Source organism: Microcaecilia unicolor, chromosome 6, assembly GCF_901765095.1.
Source record: "Microcaecilia unicolor chromosome 6, aMicUni1.1, whole genome shotgun sequence".
Lineage (NCBI taxonomy): Eukaryota > Metazoa > Chordata > Amphibia > Gymnophiona > Siphonopidae > Microcaecilia > Microcaecilia unicolor.
The window spans coordinates 189,545,595-189,565,950 of NC_044036.1; the positions used below are offsets into that span (position 1 = coordinate 189,545,595).

Consider the following 20,356-nt stretch of genomic DNA (forward strand, 5'->3'; position numbering starts at 1 on the left):
ACAGACTTCACAAAGGGTTTTGATGAAGGGTAAGTAACATGGAACTCAGAAAATCTATATGGATTTTGTTTCAGAATAGGGAACCAGCTGGTCCCCAAGATGCAGACAATCTAGCTGTACAGAAGGGTCTTTTATGAATATAAAATACTAAAGGCAGGTTCTGTACCCTAGACAAAGTTCTGATCTTGATGTGAAGCACACAAACTTATAGAAAATACAAAATCACACTTATGGTTAATTGTAATGGGCTCCCAGAACACGACAGTATGTACAATAGTAGCTCACAACTTTCATAGACAACTGAAGCTCTGGGAGCCCATTCCAAGTAACCTTAAGTGTGAATTTGTATATTCTTTAAGATGGATTGTATTCTTCTCAACCAGATCAAAACTTTGTCTAGCTGTCTCTGAAGGCAGCACATAGGTGCCAAAACATATTGGTCTACTAGAATATCAAAAACGAACTGGACAACTGTCAAGTTTTTCCACCTTGTTTTACGGTTACTCTAATAAACATCAGTGCCCACTGATTGTTGCTTGATGCTTTTTGGTGAAAGAATGTAAATCTTATAGTAGACTTCTCTCCAGCATTCCCAACCAGTGAATACATGAAACAAAGGCTGAGAGCTGTACAAAACTCAGGGAAAAACGTAAATTAATCAAATGATTTCTGAGAAATACCATTTCTGGGCTTTTCCTTAGCCCACGTTACATTTTTTACGGCAAACTGAATCATTTAGAAGAGAGACAGACATGTTGCTGTGATATTTAAATAGATTTGATATCTGTTTCTGATAGGGGTTTTTTTTTGGTTGATAAAGACGTTAGTCCATGATTTGAAAAGAAAAATTATACCCTACTGATAATTTTCATTCCTTTAGTCACAGTGTATGAATCCAAATAGTTGTGGGTTGTATCCACCTACAAGCAGGTGGAGATTAAAAAAAAACATAGAACTGAAGTATGCCTCATATAGGACGGCATGCTTCTTGAACAATCTGCATGTCTCATAATAATGCAGAAAAAACAGGAACAGATTAGAACTTCTTCCTTCTCACAGAACCCAACCACAACAAATCACCATCCAGAAAACCTAAGACACTGCACAGAAACTTTAAACAGAGAAAATTGACAAGGGTGGCAAGGCATATTTTTTTCCTCGTCACCATGAGCAGATAAATCCAAATACTTTTGGAATGTAGCAAAGCAGTCCTCAACAGGGCGGGAAACAGATACCCACAGAGAGAACCAATGCCCCAAGGGATGCATCCGACCTCGCTGCAACATCAAGGCGATAATGCTTCACAAAGGTGTGCAGAGATGCTCAAGTGGCAGCCCTGCAGACGTCATCAAGAGAGTACACCCAAGTTTCGGCCCAGGACGTCACCACAGCCCTGGTTGCATGAGCCCTGAGGGATGCCGGTGGATGCTTGCCAGAAAGAATGTAAGTAGAAGAAATAGCCTCCCTAATGAGTGATGGTTGACTTAGATGCCAACACTGCCCCCTTGCTAAGCCATCCCAGAGCACAAAAGTGGTAAGACTGTCGAAAGTCATTGGTAACCTGCAGGTACTGAACCAGCACCCAAACAACATCAAGCATGATAAAAGATGATACAGGAGATGGGACGACTTCCCTATCAGGATAGGCTGAAGAGGCTGGGGCTCTTCAGCCTGGGGAAAAGGCGGCTGAGGGGAGATATGATAGAGGTCTATAAGATAATGAGTGGAATGGAACGGGTCGATGTGGAGTGTCTGTTTATGCTTTCCAAAAATACTAGGACAAGGGGGCCTGTGATGAAGCTGCAGTGTGGTAAATTTAAAATGAATCGGAGGAAAATGTTCTTCACTCAACGAGTAGTTAAACTCTGGAATTCGCTGCCGGAAGGTGGTTAAGATGGTTAACTTAGCGGACTTCAAAAAAGGGTTGGATGGTTTCCTGGAGGAAAAAGCCATAGAATGTTATTGAATGAACAAGGGAATAATACAGTATTTCTAGGATGGGCGGGACAAATTGCTTGTTCTTTTGGCCGCTGTCGGTGACAGGGTGCTGGGCTCGTTGGACCCTTGGTCTGTCCCAGCATGGCAATGCTTATGTAGTTAAGCAAATGTAAGGAGTCAAAATCCTTTCAATTATCCTCCCTAGAGAATGAAGCAAGAAATAACAGCTGATTCATGTGAAAAGGAAAGAAGGAACCGTGCGAACGGAGACTTCTGACTCGGAAAAACGAAAGCAGAGATCCTGACAGGAAAGGGTCTGTAGCTCAGAAATCTGCCTAGCCAACGAGATAGCCTCCAGAAAAACAGACTTCAGGATCAAATCCTTCAGCACTGCCTTAACGGCTCAAGGGTGCCTTCTGAAGTGCCCAAAGAATCAGATTTAGGTTCTACGCAGGACAAGGATGATGGAGAGGAGGTTTTAGATGATTAACCCCCCTTCAGAAATCACACAGTATCAGGATGCACCACCATAGTATTCTGAAGTCGACCATGGTAACAAGTCAAAGCTGCCACCTGTATCCGCAGGGAGTTGTAGGCCAGGCCCTTCTTGACACCATTCTACAAGAAGGTCAAAATGTGAGGCAGGGACACCTGAAAAAGAGACACAGCGCACCTCGAACGCTAAACTTCAAAGAGTCTCCAGACCCTAGATTACACTGAAAAGCTTGACTGCTTCCTGGCATGCAGCAGAGTGGTAATAACGCCCTTGGAGTAGTCTTTTCTTCTTACCCTCGACATTTCGAGAGAAAGGACAAAAGACCAAAGGGGAATGGATCCCCCATGGTGACTGGATATTGAACCAGAAGATCCATACGAAGCAGTTGACAGAACGTGTCGTCCACCAACTGGTGAACCAGATCCGCATACCAATGTCTCTGTGGCCAATCCGGAGGATCACCCTCCCTGGATGAAGGAAAATCCTGTAAAGGACCATTCCCAGCACTGGCCAAGAAGGGAACACATAAAGCAGATCTGTCCCCGGCCATGGCTGGAGGAAAGCAGAGCATCGAGTCCCTCGGAATGCTACTACTACTACTACTATTTAACATTTCTAGAGCACTACAAAGTGTACGCAGCGCTGTACAAACACAGAAGAAAGACAGTCCCTGCTCAAAGAGCTTACAATCTAATAGACAAAAAGTAAAGCATTTAAATTTAAAATATTTAAGCAGTCAAGCACAAGAGAACAGTCACAGAAGGACAGAAGATGTTGAAGGGTGGTCAGTGTGATTAGGTGTAACTCTGGTTGGAGTAGTGGGAGAAGGTGATAGAAGAATAGAAATGGGTGAGGTAAAGTAATGGGTGAGGTAAAGTAATGCTACTCCCTTCATCGGTTGAAGAATCAAGGTACTTTGGCATTGTGATTCGATGCCATGAGATCCAGGACCAGAATGCCCCACCTCTTAATAATCAGACCAAACACCTGGGTCCAGGGCATTACTGCTCAGAAAATCTGCTTGGATATTGAGAGAGCCCACAATGTGTGCCACTGAAACCTGGAGCAAGTGTGTTTTTGTCCAAGACAACAATAGCTAAGACTCCAGCGCCAGCTGGGCATTGTGAGAGCCTCCCTGCTTGTTGATGTAAGCCACTGTTGTAAGATTGTCTGACAAAATTCACACTGGCTTCCCCTCTAGAAGGGCCTGAAACACCAGAAGCGCCATGCGAACTGCGTGAAGCTCCAGATGATTGATTGGCCATGCTGACTTTGGTGTAGTCCAGAAACCCTGAGCACTGTGATTGAGGCAGTACATTCCCCATCTAAAGAGGGTGGCATTCATCACTATTACCACCCATGGAGGAGAAGACAGTGCGTTCCCCCTGCGTTGATTCAAGAGATGCAGCCTCCATGCAATGCTGGATCCCACCCACTAGTCCAGGGAAGGTGACACCGATAGTCCTGTGATAGGGGAGACCAACGAGACAAAAAGGCCTGTTACAGAGGACACACGTGTGCCCTGGCCCAAGGTACTACACCGAATGCTGCAGCCATGGAACACAGAACCTGAGCGTTATCCAGGTCCTTGGACTCAGAACTTCCAACAAGAGCTGGATCTGACTTTGAAGCTTAATGCAACCAAGATTCGTCAGAAACACTCTGCCTTGTGCAGTGTCAAAGCAGACCCCCTAATACTCTAAGGACTGAGTGGAAACCAGAAATTGATTACCCAACCCAGAGTCTGAAGGAGGCTCACCCTTTGGGTTGCCTGATGACTCTCATGGACAGACGATCAGCCATCCAAATAGAAAAATGCCTGAGGATGGAGGGGATCCGGGTGCACCCCTGTCACCTCCATGACCTTGGAAAAGGTCTGAGGAGTGGCAGAAAGACCAGAGGGGCATTGTCTGGTACTGAAAATGCTGCCTGAGGATTACAAAGCATAGGAAGTGCTGATGAGGAGGCCAAACTGGATATGAAAGTACACCTCTTTCAGATCTAGCGCAGTCAGAAACTCCTCTAGCCTCACTGCTGCTATTACCAAGCGTAGGGTTTTCATGAAGAAATGTCATGATGCCCTGAAATCTGTTGACATGCTGGAGGTCACGACCTCTCACTAGCCAAATCTAAAGGTCTCTATTCTATCCTCATCCTTCTCGATCTATCCGCCGCTTTTGACACTGTTGATCACAGCCTACTCCTTGATACGTTATCTTCACTTGGATTCCAGGGCTCTGTTCTTTCCTAGTTCTCCTCCTACCTCTCGCTTCGCACCTTTAGTGTACACTCTGGTGGATCCTCTTCCACTTCTATCCCACCGCCAATCGGTGTACCTCAAGGCTCTGTTCTCGGTCCTCTCCTGTTCTCCATTTACACTTCTTCCCTTGGCTCTCTGATATTATCCTATGGCTTTCAATACCATCTCTATGCTGATGACTCCCAGAGCTACCTCTCTATCCCCGAAATCACAACCAGCATCCAGACCAAATTATCAGTCTGCCTATCTGATGTAGCTGCCTGGATGTCGCAACGTCATCTGAAACTGAACAAGGTTAAAACTGAACTTCTCATCTTTCCCCCTAAAACCACCTCTCCTCTTCCCCCTTTCTCTATTTCTGTAGATGGCACACTCATTCTCCATGTTTCATCAGCTCATAACCTTGGGTTCATCTTCAACTCCTCTCTCTCCTTCTCTGCTCACATTCAGCAGATTGCCAAAACCTGTCGTTTCTTTCTCTATAACATGAGCAAAATCTGTCCCTTCCTCTCTGAGCACGCCACCAGAACCCTTATCCACACTATCACCTCTCGCCTAGATTACTGCAACCTGCTTCTCAATGGCCTCCCACGTAGCCACCTCTCTCTTCTTCAATCGGTCCAAAACTCTGCTGCGCGACTCATTTTTCGCCAGTCGCTTTGCTCGCACTAGCCCTCTCCTCAAGTCACTTCACTGGCTCCCTGTTTCCGCATTCAATTCAAACTTCTCTTAATAACCTATAAATGCATTCACTCTTCCACTCCCCAGTACCTCTCCACTCTTGTCTCTCCCTACGCCCCCCCCTCAGGCACTCCGTTCTGTAGATAAATCTCTCTTGTCTGTCCCCTTCTCCACTACTGCTAATCCCACACTCCGTTCCTTTTACCTTGCTACACCTCACGCCTGGAATAGAATTCCTGAACATGTACGTCTAGCCCTGTCCTTGCCCATTTTCAAATCCAGGCTAAAAGCCCACCTCTTTAACGCTGCTTTTGACTCCTAATCACTGCTCACATGCCTGTACCTTTTATCCCCACCTCTTTAATTCCCTTACCTCTTAATTGTTCTGTCAGTCTGTCCTATTTAGATTCTAAGCTCTTTGAGCAGGGACTGTCTTTACGTGTATGGTGTACAGCGCTTGTAGCGCTATAAAAGTGTTAAGTAGTAGGTCGAGCACTGGACAAAAAGAGCCTCCTTTCTTGGAACCACAAAGTAAGCAGAATAGCACCCCTGACCTTGCTCTAAGGCAGGTACTGGAACCACCGCCCTAACTCTTACACAGATAGGAGGGTGGAGCGGAACACCTCGGACTTGCACAAAGTTTTGCACAGGAACACCAAGAGAAAAATATCCAATGGGAGAGAAGAACTCTAAGTTGTAACCTTCTCTGATGATATCCAAGACCCACTGATCCAATGTAACCTTGGTCCACTCCTTGTAAAAATGGGTAAGCCGCCCTCCAAACAGCGCCACTGAAGAATGGACTGGAACCCTGTCACTAAGACAGGCGAGAGGTGGAGGAGGATCTTGCAGGCTGGGCAGCCGATAGATTACCAGAATGAAAGGACAGGAATCTAGGCTTCTGTAAGTACTCAGAGACAAGGCCTGTACCGCCTGGTCTCCTTAAGGCACAAACTGACTTGATCCATAGGAGGTCCGCAGCCTGTCCTCAGGCAAACGATAAGACTTAGAATCCCCCAGAACTACTACTACTTATCATTTCTATAGCGCTACTAGATGTACGCAGCGTTGTACACTTGAACATGAACAGTCCCTGCTCGACAGAGCTTACAATCTAATTAGGAAAGACAAACAGCACAAATAAGAGGAAAATGGAATTACTAAGGTGGGAATGATAAAATAAGCGTGAGCAAGGGTTAGGAGTTAAAAGCAGCATAAAAGTAAGGAGGGGAGGGGGGCAAGAGAAGAGAAAATGGAATAAGTGATTGATGCAGTTAAATATGTTGTTGCAAAGTTGATTTGTATACTGAACCTTGCTGTTTGAAGGCTCCAAGTTGAATTGTATTGTGCATTTCGTCAATAAAAAAGTTTAAACATAAAAGCAGCATAATAAAAGTGGGCTTTTAGCTTAGATTTGAAGACGGCCAGAGATGGAGCTTGACGGACCAGCTCAGGAAGTTTATTCCAGCCATATGGTGCAGCAAGATAAAAGGAACGGAGTCTGGAGTTAGCGGTGGAGAAGGGTGCAGATAAGAGAGATTTACCCAGTGAACGGAGTTCCCGGGGAGGAGTGTAGGGAGAGATGAGAGTGGAGACGAGGTACTGAGGAGCTGCAGAATGAATGCACATAAATGTCAATAAGAGGAACTTGAACTGTATGTAGAAACAGATAGGGAGCCAGTGAAGTGACTTGGGGAGAGGGCTAATATGAGCATAACGACACTGGCGGAATATAAGTCATGTGGCAGAATATTGAACAGATTGAAGGGGGGAGAGATGGCTAAGTGGGAGACCTGTGAGAAGAAAGTTGCAACAGTCTAAGCAAGAGATGATAAGAGTGTGGATAAGGGTTCTGGTAGTGTGCTCAGAAAGGAAAGGGCGAATTTTGCTGATATTATAGAGAAAGAAACGACAGGTTTTAGCAGTCTGCTAAATATGTTCAGAGGAGGAAAGAGAGGAGTCGAAGATGACCCCAAGGCTATGAGCTGATGAGATAAGGCGGATGAGTGTTATCCACAGAAATAGAGAATGGGGGAAGAGGAGAGGTTGGTTTAAAGGGAAAGACAAGAAGATCAGTCTTGGTCATATTTAGTTTCAGATGGCAGTGAGACATCCAGGCAGCAATGTCAGACAGGCAGGCTGATACTTTGGCCTGAATACCTGCTGAGATTTCTGGTGTGGAGAGGTAGATCTGGGAGTCATAAGCATAAAGATGGTACATGGGATGAGGTCAGAGTACCACAGGAACCTTGACTACCTTCTCTAAATCTTCCCTAAAGAGAAGCTGACCCTGAAGGGGAAGCTTCAGAGGCACTGCTTAGAAGTCATATCTGCTGCCCAGTGGTATAGCCACAATAAGCACATTGCAACAACAACCAAAGCCATTTGTTTGGCTGAAACTCTGATTAGATCATACAAGAAAGTGGCCAGATAACCTAATCTAGACTCCATCACCGGAAAATCCCAAGGATGGTGAAGATCAGAGAGCGAGAGAGTAGGCCCTCCGACACCTGCTGAGTCCAACTCAGGCATGCCAAGCCACATAACAGCTGCAAATTGCAGCCTGGAAAGAGCGCGGATACCTCAAAGGCAAGTTAAAAAAAGATTCAAAATTCCTATCCTGGATATCCTTCAGAAATGCGCCTACCTCCATTGGCAGGGTAGTCTTCTTTGTCACTGCCGCCTCCAGTGCATCCATCTGAGAAAGCTTGAACTTATCCAATTCCTCTTCGGAAATGGGACAGATGGCGTGACATAGCCCTCGCTGCCCACAGTGGACCACTGTGCAGAGATTAACTCCTACACTGCCTCGTTCGCCAAGAAGGCTTTTGGAGGCTTCAGAATGCTAGCCATTCTAGGATTAGAGGAAGACTATGCAGGAGACTCAGGCACTAAAATATTGAGCACCTCCAGAGCCTTAACAATGAAGGACGGTAATTCTTCCTGACTATACATTCGGACTGCTGTAGGATCATCCACCTCGTCTTACAAAAGCTCACCCTCCCTCCAGGTCCTCTGACAAACAAGAAGGCCTAGAAAACTGCTGAAACCGCCCCTCAAGAGTGGTTAGAAGGACAGACCAAATCCAGCCCAGAAAATGAATCCATCCATTTTCTTTTGGAGAAGGAATCTGATAGAAGAGGCTGAGAAGACTGCAGAGCCCCAGCCCCAGAATAAAATCTCTTCAAGAGGTAAGCCTGATGCACAAGTAATACAAATTCCATGGAGAACAGCTCAGGGGGAGGAGAGATATCAGAAACTCCTGAAGAAGGCAGAGGTGCCTGAGACACTGAAGAGCCGTCCATCTGAGGATCACAAGAGGGCTGCAGCTGCTGGCCCTAAAGCAGAGGGTGAGAAAGAGAGTGGAGCCGAATGCGAGAGGCTCACCCACACAGGAATCTGAAGGCCTTGCTGTTCCTGCACTAAACTCATCTCCCTGATACCCTGAGAACAACCAGCACACTGCCCTGACGCTACTCTATGCTAACCTCAGTGAGAACAGTGCTTCACTAGCTCTGACGCCATGAAAAAGAGCAAAAAGCACTGAACCTCAAGGAAAATATAAACAGACAGTAATAAAAGAGTTAAAGTGGTACATGCACAAATAATCAACTCATTATGCCAATTTTCTGAGTCCAGGCCATGCAGGGACCACTAGTGTAGCTGCTCACCTCCCTCTTAAATTTTTTTTTTTTTTTTGGGGGGGGGGGGGGGGGGGGGGAGAGATCTGTGAGGTAGGAGAAGCAAGGAGAGGCAGATGGGAGAAAGTGTGGGGGACCTGACCCCACCAGATGTGCACCTAGAGAAGGCACCAAACAACCTATATGATCCCAAGCTCAACTGAACTAGAAGAATCCAGAACAAAGGCTAAAGCTGAGGATGAGACCAGGAACTTGTGAGAGCTTGTCCTCTGCCTGCTGGAGATTGAGAACATACTGATTGTTCAAGGAACATACCATACTATATGAAGCACACTTCAGTTCTGTGTTCTCTATCTCCACCTGCTGGTAAGTGGGCACAACCCACAAGTATCTGGATTCATCAGCTACTGATGACAAAAAAAAAAAAGGCCAGTTTGGATGTTTAGATTTATTCTGGTTTCCATACTCATGCTGAAGGCAAGTTACAAGTCAGGATAGTAGGGTTTAAGTTGGTACCTGAGCCAATGGAAGGTTAAATGACTTGCTCATGTCATAAGGAGCATCAGTAAGGAGAAAGAGGACGAGAGCCCTATTTCCATAGTTTTCAGCCTGATGCTGTAACCATTAAAGCGTAGATACTTACCTGTAGCAGGTATTCTCCGAGGACAGTAGGCTGATTGTTCCCACATGTGGGACGACGTCCAAGGCGGCCTACGAATTGTGAAAAATTTTTGCAAAAAAAAATAAAGTCTTTCCAGAGAGTTCCGTCGCGCGAGCGTGCCTCTTTAGTTTAATCAAAAAGCATAAAAACAAGAACAACTCCAAAGGGGAGGAGGGTGGGTTTGTGAGAACAATTAGCCTGCTGTCCTCGGAGAATATCTGCTACAGGTAAGTATCTTCGCCTTCTCCGAGGACAAGCAGGCTGCTTGTTCTCACATGTGGGGTATCCCTAGAAACCAGGCTCACTCAAAACAATGAACATTGGTCGATTGGGCCTCGCAACGACGAGGACATAACAGTGATTGACCTGAAACCAAAATCAACTAACTGAGAGTGCAGCCCTGGAACAGAATCAAAATGGGTGTAGGGGGGTGGAGTTGGATTCTAAACCCCGACCAGTTTCTGCAGCACTGACTGCCCAAACCGACTGTCGCGTTGGGTATCTTGCTGAAGGCAGTAGTGAGATGTGAATGTGTGGACTGATGACCATGTTGCAGCCTTGCAAATCTCTTCAATGGAGGCCGACTTTAAGTGGGCCACTGACGCAGCCATGGCTCTAACATTATGAGCCGTGACATGACCCTATAAAGTCAGCCCAGCTTGGGCATAAGTGAAGGAAATGCAATTTTCTAGCCAACTGGAGAGTGTGCGTTTTCTGATGGTGACTCCCCTGCTGATGGGGTCGAAAGAAACAAACAACTGGGCGGACTGTCTGAAGGGCTTTCTCCACTCCACGTAAAAGACCAATGTTCTCTTGCAGTCCAAGGTATGTAAACTGCTTTCGCCAGGGCGGGAATGAGGACGGGGAAAGAATGTTGGCAAGACAACTGACTGGTGCAGATGGAACTCCGACACCACCTTTAGCAGGAACTTAGGGTAAGTGCAGAGGACAACTCTTGTGATGGAACTTAATATAAGGTGCATGCACTACCAAGGCCTGAAGCTCACTGACTCTACGAGCTGAAGTAACAGCCACCAAGAAAATGACCTTCCAGGTCAAATACTTCAGATGGCAGGAATTCAGTGGCTCAAAAGGAGCTTTCATCAGCTGGGTGAAAACGACGTTGAGATCCCATGACACTGGTGGAGGTTTGACAGGGGGCTTTGACAAAAGCAAACCTCTCATGAAGCGAACAACTAAAGGATGTCCAGAGATAAGCTTACCCTCTACACGGTGATGATAAGCACTAGTCGCACTAAGGTGAACTCTTACGGAGCTGGTCTTGAGACCAGACTCTGATAAGTGTAGAAGGTATTCAAGCAGGGTCTGTGTAGGCCAAGAAAGAGGATCGAAGGCCTTTGTGTCACACCAGACGGCAAACCTCCTCCATATGAAAGAGTAACACCTCTTCGTGGAATCTTTCCTGGAAGCCAGCAAGACTCGAGAGACACCTTCTGAAAGACCCAAGGAGGCGAATTCTAAGCTCTCAACATCCAGGCCATGAGAGCCAGAGACTGGAGGTTGGAATACAGAAGCGACCCCTTGTTCTGGGTGATGAGGGTTGGAAAACACTCAAATCTCCATGGTTTCTCGGAGGACAATTCCAGAAGAGGGAACCAACTCTGACGCGGCCAGAAGGGCGCAATCAGAATCATGGTTCTGCAGACTTGCTTGAGTTTCAGTAAAGTCTTCCCTACTAGAGGTATGGGAGGATATGCATACAGAAGGCCTGTTCCCCAATGTAAGAGAAAGGCATCTGACGCTAGTCTGTCGTAGGCCTGAAGCCTGGAACAGAACTGAGGGACCTTGTGATAGATCTGAGTGGCAAAAAGATCCACCGAGGGGGCAACCCCCCCCCCCCCCAAAAAAAACCAAAATAATAAAAATAAATAAATATATATATATTTAATAACACTCAATGGGCTTTTCCTTCAGGAATCTGTCCAAACCCCCCTTAAACTATGTAAGGCCAGATCCTGTCACTACATTCTCGCTCGGAAGATCTTGCGGACATGTTCAGCAACCACTCGTGAGGTTGCATTACCCTGCTCAGTCTGTCAGCCAGACTGTTGCTTACGCCTGCAAGATTAAGTGGCTTGGAGAAACATGCTGTGACGGCGTGTCCAAAGCCACATCTGGCCAGCTTCCTGACACAGAGGACGAGATCTGGTGCCCCCTGCTTGTTGGTATACAGTGGTGGAAATAAGTATTTGATCCCTTGCTGATTTTGTAAGTTTGCCCACTGACAAAGACATGAGCAGCCCATAATTGAAGGGTAGGTTATTGGTAACAGTGAGAGATAGCACATCACAAATTAAATCCGGAAAATCACATTGTGGAAAGTATATGAATTTATTTGCATTCTGCAGAGGGAAATAAGTATTTAATCCCTCTGGCAAACAAGACCTAATACTTGGTGGCAAAACCCTTGTTGGCAGCACAGCGGTCAGACGTCTTCTGTAGTTGATGATGAGGTTTGCACACATGTCAGGAGGAATTTTGGTCCACTCCTCTTTGCAGATCATCTCTAAATCATTAAGAGTTCTGGGCTGTCGCTTGGCAACTCGCAGCTTCAGCTCCCTCCATAAGTTTTCAATGGGATTAAGGTCTGGTGACTGGCTAGGCCACTCCATGACCCTAATGTGCTTCTTCCTGAGCCACTCCTTTGTTGCCTTGGCTGTATGTTTTGGGTCATTGTCGTGCTGGAAGACCCAGCCACGACCCATTTTAAGGCCCTGGCGGAGGGAAGGAGGTTGTCACTCAGAATTGTACAGTACATGGCCCCATCCATTCTCCCATTGATGCGTTGAAGTAGTCCTGGTGCCCTTAGCAGAGAAACACCCCCAACACATAACATTCCACCTCCATGCTTGACAGTGGGTACGGTGTTCTTTGGGTCATAGGCAGCATTTCTCTTCCTCCAAACACGGCGAGTTGAGTTCATGCCAAAGAGCTCAATTTTTGGTCTCATCTGACCACAAGCACCTTCTCCCAATCACTCTCGGCATCATCCAGGTGTTCACTGGCAAACTTCAGACGGGCCGTCACATGTGCCTTCCGGAGCAGGGGGGACCTTGCGGGCACTGCAGGATTGCAATCCGTTTATGTCGTAATGTGTTACCAAATGGTTTTCGTGGTGACAGTGTTCCCAGCTGCCTTGAGATCATGGACAAAGATTCCCCCTTGTAGTTGTAGGCTGATTTCTAACCTCCTCATGATCAAGGATACCCCACGAGGTGAGATTTTGCGTGGAGCACCCAGATCTTTGATCGATTGACATCATTTTGTACTTCTTCCATTTTCTTACTATGGCACCAACAGTTGTCTCCTTCTCGCCCAGCGTCTACTGATGGTTTTGTAGCCCATTCCAGCCTTGTGCAGGTGTATGATCTTGTCCCTGACATCCTTAGACAGCTCCTTGCTCTTGGCCATTTTGTAGAGGGTTAGAGTCTGACTGATTCACTGAGTCTGTGGACAGGTGTCTTTCATACAGGTGAGCCATTGCCGACAGCTGTCTGTCATGCAGGTAACGAGTTGATTTGGAGCATCTACCTGGTCTGTAGGGATGCCAGATCTCTTACTGGTTGGTGGGGGATCAAATACTTATTTCCCTCTGCAGAATGCAAATAAATTCTATATACTTTCCCACAATGTGATTTTCCGGGATTTAATTTGTGATGTGCTATCTCTCACTGTTACCAATACCTACCCTTCAATTATGGGCTGCTCATGTCTTTGTCAGTGGGCAAACTTACAAAATCAGCAAGGGATCAAATACTTATTTCCACCACTGTAATACATGGCAACCTGATTGTCTGTCTGAATCAATAAACTTGGATGGACAGCCGGTCTCTGAAAGCCTATAGAGCGTTCCAGATCGCTCTCAATTCTAGGAGACTGATCTGAAGACCTTTTTCCTAAAGGACAAAGCTCCTTGAGTGTGAAGCCCATCTACATAAGCTCCCCACCCCAGAAGGGATGCATCCATCGTCAGCACTTTCTGTGGCTGAGGGATTTGGATTGGACGTCCCAAGGTCAAATTGGGCCGAATCGTTCACCACCGCAAGGAATTCTGAAAGTTGGTGGACAGTTGGATCACATCCTCTAGACTTCCCGCTGCTTGATACCACTGGGAAGCTAGGGTCATTTGAGCTGATCTCATGTGTAGGCGTGCCATGGGAGTCATGTGAACTGTGGAGGCCATGTGCTTCAGAAGTCTCAACATCTGCCGAGCTAAAATCTGTTGAGACGCACGAACCAAGGACACTAGGGACAAGAGGTTGTCTGCCCTCACCTCGAGGAGATAAGCTCGAGCTGTCTTTGTGTTCAAAAGTGCTCCAATGAATTCCAATTTTTGAACTGGGGTGAGATGGGACTTGGAATAATTTATCATGAACCCCAGTAGCTATAGCACCTGTATAGTCATTCGAATGGACTGTAGAGCGCCTGCATCCGAGGTGCTCTTCACCAGCCAATCGTTGAGATAAGGGAACACATGCACTCCCAGTCTGTGTAGCGATGCTGTGTCTACCACCAGGCACTTTGTGAACACTCTGGGAGCAGACGCCAGACCAAAGGGCAGTACACAGTACTGAAAGTTCTCAGTTCCCAGCTGAAATCGAAGATACTTTCTGTGAGCTGGAAGTATCGAGATGTGAGTATAAGCATCCTTTAAGTCCAGAGAGCATAGCCAATCGTTTTTCTGAATCATGGGAAGAAGGGTGCCCAGGGAAACCATCCTGAACTTTTCTCAAACCAGATAATTGTTCAGGCCCCGTAGGTCTAGGATGGGACGCATCCCCCCTGTTTTCTTTTGCACAAGGAAGTACCTAGAATAGAATCCCAGCCTTTCTTTCCCTGGTGGAATGGGTTTGATCGTACAGGCCCTTTAGAAGAGCGGAGAGCTCCTCTGCAAGTACCTGCTTGTGCTGGGACCTGTAAGAATGAGCTCCTGGTGGGCAATTTGGAGGTTTGGATTCCAGATTGAGGGTGTATCCTAACTGGACTATTTGAAGAACCCACCAGTCGGAGGTAATGAGGGCCACCTTTGGTGAAAAAATATCAACCTCCCCCCTACCGGCAAGTCGTCCAGTACAGCCTCTTTTACTGAGGGTATGCTGAACTGGAGCCAGTCAAAAGCCCGTTCCTTGCTTTTGCTGGGGAGAAGAGTGGGCCTTAGTCACAACGCTGTTGATGAGAACGAGTGCGCTGGGGCTGAGCCTGGGCAGGCTGCCGAGAGGAGGCTGTAGCAGAAGGCGCCCAGTGGGAGAGAGAATCCATAGCATTATTATGCTTCTTAATCTGGTTAATGAGATCCTCTACTTTCTCTCCAAAAAGATTGTCCCCCATAAGCACCGCCATACTGGGAAAAGACCAATGCACCATCAAGCACAGCACCCTGTCTCCGACAGCGGCCAATCCAGGCTTCAAGAACCCGCCCCCCCCCCCCCCCCCCCCCCAAAAAAAAAATAATTTTTAACAATGTTCAATGGACTTTTCCCTCAGGAATCTGTTCAAACCCCCTTTATACTCCTTAAGGCCAGCTGCTGTCACTACATTTTCCGGCAACGAGTTCCAGAGTCCAACTACACGCTCAGTAAAGAAAAACTTTCTCCTGTTTGTTTTAAATCTACCATATTCTAGCTTCATCTTGTGTCCCCTGGTTTTCTTGTTGTTTGAAAGTGTAAACAAATGCTTCACATCTGTCCGCTCTATTCTGCTCATTATCTTCTAGACTTCTATCATATCATCCCTAAGCCGCCTTTTCTCCAAGCTGAAGAGCCCTAACCTTCTCAGCCTTTCCTCATAGGGAAGTCGTTCCATTCCCTTTATCATTTTCGTCACTCTTCTCTGCACCTTCTCCAATTCCTTTATATCTTTTTTGAGATGCGGCGACCAGAATTGGACACAATATTCGAGGTGCGGTCGCACCATGGAGCAATACAACGGCATTATAATATCCTTGTGTTTGTTTTCCATCCCTTGCCTAATAACACTCAACATTCTGTGCGCTTTCTTAGCCGCCGCAGCACACTGAGCAGAAGTTTTAAACATCTTATCCACGATAACTCCCAGATCCCCTTTCTAGGTCTGTGACTCCTAATGTGGAACCTTGCATGACACAGCTGTAATTCGGCTTCCTCTTGCCCACATGCATCACTTTGCACTTGTCAACATTTAACTTCATCTGCCACTTGCACGCCCAATCCCCCAATCCTGCGAGGTCCTCCTGTAATCTTTCACACTCCTCCTGCAACTTGACGACCCTGAATAATTTTGTGTCATCTGCAAATTTAATTACCTCACTAGTTACTCCCATCTCTAGGTCATTTATAAATATGTTAAAAAGCAGCAGTCCCAGCACAGACCCCTGCGGGACCCCACTAACTACCCTTCTCCATTGAGAATACTGACCATTTAATCCCACTCTCTGCTTCCTATCTTTCAACCAGTTCTTAATCCATAGTGATACCCTACCTCCGATCCCATGACTCTCCAGTTTCCTCTGGAGTCTTTCATGAGGCACTTTGCCAAACGCCTTTTGAAAATCCAGATACATAATATCCACCTGCTCCTCGCTGTCCACGTTTGTTCACCCCCTCAAAAAAATGCAGCAGATTGATGAGGCAAGATTTCCCTTCACTAAATCCGTGTTGACTTGGTCTCATCAGCCCATGTTTTTGTATCTTCTCTGTAATTTTATTCTTAATAATAGCCTCTACCATTTTACCCGGTACCGACGTCAGACTCACCGGTCTAGAATTTCCCGGATCTCCTCTGGAACCTTGGCTACCCTCCAGTCTTCTGGTACCACACCTGATTTTAGGGATAGATTGCATATTACTAACAGTAGCTCTACAAGTTCATTTTTCAGTGCTATTAATACTCTGGGATGAATACCATCTGGTCCAGGTGATTTACTACTCTTGAGTTTGTAGAACTGACCCATTACATCCTCCAGAGAATTCATTTAGTTTCTCTGACTTGCCTGCTTCAAATACCCTTTCCGGCATTGGTGTCCCACCCAAATCCTCCTCGGTGAAGACCGAAGCAAAGAATTCATTTAATATCTCCGCTACGGCTTTGTCTTCCCTGATCGCCCATTTAACACCATTTTCGTCCAACGGCCCAACTGATTCTTTAGCCGGTTTCCTGCTTTTAACGTATCTAAAAAAATTTTTACTATGTATTTTCGCTTCTAACGCTAACTTTTTTTCAAAGTCCTTTTTTGCCCTCCTTATTTCCGCTTTACATTTGGCTTGGCATTCCTTAAGTTTTATCTTGTTATTTTCAGTTGGTTCTCTTCCCCACTTTCTGAAGGATTGTTTTTTTGGCTCTAATGGCTTCCTTTACCTTTCTGTTTAGCCACGTCAGCTGACGTTTGGTCTTTTTTCCTCTTTTTCTAATACGCGGAATAGATTTCTCCTATACCTCTAAGATGGTGCTTTTGAACAGCATCCACGCCTGATGCACATTTTTTTTTACCCTGTGAGCTGCTCCTTTCAGTCTTTTTTTCACCGTTTTTCTCATTTTATCATAATCACCTTTTCTAAAGTTAAACACCAGTGTATTTGATTTCCTAAGTTCACTTACTTCAATGCCAATATCAAAACTGATCATATTATGATCACTGTTAACAAGTGGCCCTCGCACCGTTACCCCCTGCAGTAGATCATGAGCTCCACTAAGGACTAAGTCTAGTATTTTTCCTTCTCTTGTCGGCTCCTGAACCAGCTGTTCCATGAAGCTGTCCTTGATTTCATCAAGAAATTTTATCTCCCTGGTGTGTACCGATGTTACATTAACCCAGTCTATATCCGGATAATTGAAATCACCATTATTCCATTGCCCATTTTATTTTATTTGCTTTCCTATCTTCCTTTGACATGGCTGCGTCCGTCTGCTCGTCTGGCCAGGTGGATGGTAGTACACTCCTATCATCATTTTTTTCCCCCTTTTCACGTGGAATTTCGATCCACAAAGATTCCAATAGTGGTTTTGTATCCTGCAATATTTACAGCCTATCAGAGTCAAGGTTCTCATTAATATACAGTGCTACCCCTCCTCCAATCCTACCTACCCTATCATTACGATATAATTTGTAGCCCAATATCACTGTGTCCCACTGGTTATCTTCCTTACACCAGGTCTCAGAGATGCCTATAATATCCAATTTTTCATTGTGTGCAATGTATTCCAGCTCTCCCATTTTATGTCTTAGGCTCCTTGCATTTGCATATAGACATTTCAATGCATGCTTGTTGCTCAGTTTTATATCACGTTTAATACATGGCATTATTAATATGTTATCTCCTGCCTGGTTGTTATTATTTTTATTTAAGGCCAACTGATCCACTACGGTCTCCTTGACATCCTTACCTTTAATGAACTTTTTCTTCCATTTGGGAAGGAACATTCGCCATCCGCTGCTGGACAGAATGATCCAAGTCAGAGACACGCAACTATGAGAGTCTGCGCAGCAATCCTGGATGTCACGTCAAAAGTGTCAAAGTACCCCTGGCCAGGAACTTGCGACTCGCCTTCTGCTGCCTGACCACCTGGCGAAAAGGCTCAGCCAACTCCGTAGGGAGTGCATCAACCAAGTTGGACAGCTGACTTATCGAGTCCCGCAAGTGTACGCTGGTATGACTGGATCTTGGCAGTGAGCATAGTGGCCTGATACGTCTTTCTCCCAAAAGAGTCAAGAGTCCTAGCTTCTCTGCCTGGGGGCGCCGAAGCATAGTCTCTAGTACTCCTAGCTCTCTTGAGAGCAGAATCCACCAGCATAGAATTGTGGGGTAATTGGGACCGCATCAATCCAGGTTCACCATGGATCTGGTATTGGGACTCAGCTTTCTTGGGAATCACAGTGCCAGACAGAGGGGTGGACCAGTTTCTCATAAGGACTTCCTTCAGTACCTTATGCAGAGGGACTGTCACAGCCTTTTTAGGTGGAAAAAATAATCCAGGACTTCCAGCATGTCAGACCTGAGCTCATCTCAACCTCCACAGGGAAGGGAATAGCCTATCCATTTCCCGGACAAAAGAGGAAAAAGACAGACTCTGTGGTGGAGATAGTCTTTTTTCCAGCGGAGAAGGGTCAGAGGGAATCCCAAAGGACTCACTGGAAGAGAAGTACCTGGGATCTTCCTCTGATTCCCACGAGCGCTCCTGTTCAGTGTCAGACACAACCTGTGTCAAGGTACATGACGCCGAAGAATGATGTCCTCTGTGGCAATGTTGAGAAGTCGACACCCGATCCGACTGTGGCGAAGCTCCCTCTACTGACGTCGAAGGGGAGTCGACCTGGGTGGCAGCCGATGCCGCAGGCGGTACCGGAGTCAGAGACCTCACCACAGGAGAAGGGCCAGACACCGCTACAGCAGATGGTACAGAAGGCGCAAGCACCCCCAATACCGAAACTCATTGTCGTAGTAAGACTTCCAGAAGTTCTGGAAACAAGGCCCGGATATGCTCGTCAAGAGCAGCCATCGGAGAAGGCTGCGGGGGCGGTGTCAGAATCCGTGCAGGTTCAGGAGTAGGTACTGGGCTGCCAAGAGACTGACGCATTGACACCTCCTGTACCGAGGGGGAGCGGTCCTCTCGGCGCCAACGCTTCTCGGGTGCTGACTCTCTCGACGCCCTGGAGCTCCCAGTACCGTGCGTCGAAGGAGAACGATGAGGATGCTTCTTAGCCTTTGCTTGAAGTCCATCATCGAGACTCCTTGGTACCGATGAGGAAGACGTTGAAATCCTCTTGTCTCCTCGGATCGGGATCCGACGAAGGTTGATCCCGGGGGGCCTGCATATCAGGAGGCCTCGAGACAAATGGAGACCCACTCGACGTCTCACTGCTCTCAACGCGAGTTGGTCTCTCAGCAGCCATTACCTCTCTCCTCAATGTCGATGCTCCTGTCGATGTCGAAGGTCTGGACTGAGCCCCAAAAAGCTTTTCCCGTTGGGCTTCTCGAGACGCTTGGGTCCGTTTCTTCATACGAAGACACAGACTACAAGCGGCTGGGCTATGTTCGGACCCAAGGCACTGGATACATCAGGCGCAGGTACCTGAGATGGTCCGGTTGCACCGAGTACAAGGTTTGAAGCTGCTGGGTGTCTTCGATACCATGGAAGAAAAAACGGCTTCGGCAAAATCAAATGACACAATTGTGCCAAAAAAGAAAAGGCACAAAAAAAGGAGAAAAACCTGACTGCATGGCCAAAAGGCCGGCCGCGTTGAAAAAGAAAGGAAACTTTAACAGGGAAAAAAGTAAAAGAAGTACGGGAAACTACTATAACTACTTTTTTTTTTTAATATTCAAAAGAAAAAAACAAAAGGAAAAGAGAAGCGATTCTCACAGAGAAGTTCTTCCTGGGCCTGAGAGAGGAGCGATGCATAAAACGAACCGCATCTCACCGCGGACAAAAAAGAACTAAAGAGGCACGCTCGCGCGACGGGCAGGAAGTCGCTCATGCGACAGAACTCTCTGGAAAGACTTTATTATTTTGCTTGCGACATTTTTTCCTGATTCCTGGGCCGCCGCGGACAGACCCACATGTGAGAACAAGCAGCCTGCTTGTCCTCGGAGAAATCAGTTACGCCTCCTTTGGCAGTTTTATAGTGAGCTAGGAATGCTGTTAAGTTTTCCCTGGATGGGACAGTGCTTCAGTTTCACCATTCA

General features: G+C 46.5%; 1 protein-coding gene across 1 annotated transcript in view; it reads right to left on the minus strand.

The window, feature by feature from the left end:
* RBM6 (RNA binding motif protein 6) overlaps window positions 1-20,356 on the minus strand; it is a 631,054-nt gene that overhangs the window by 172,087 nt on the left and 438,611 nt on the right.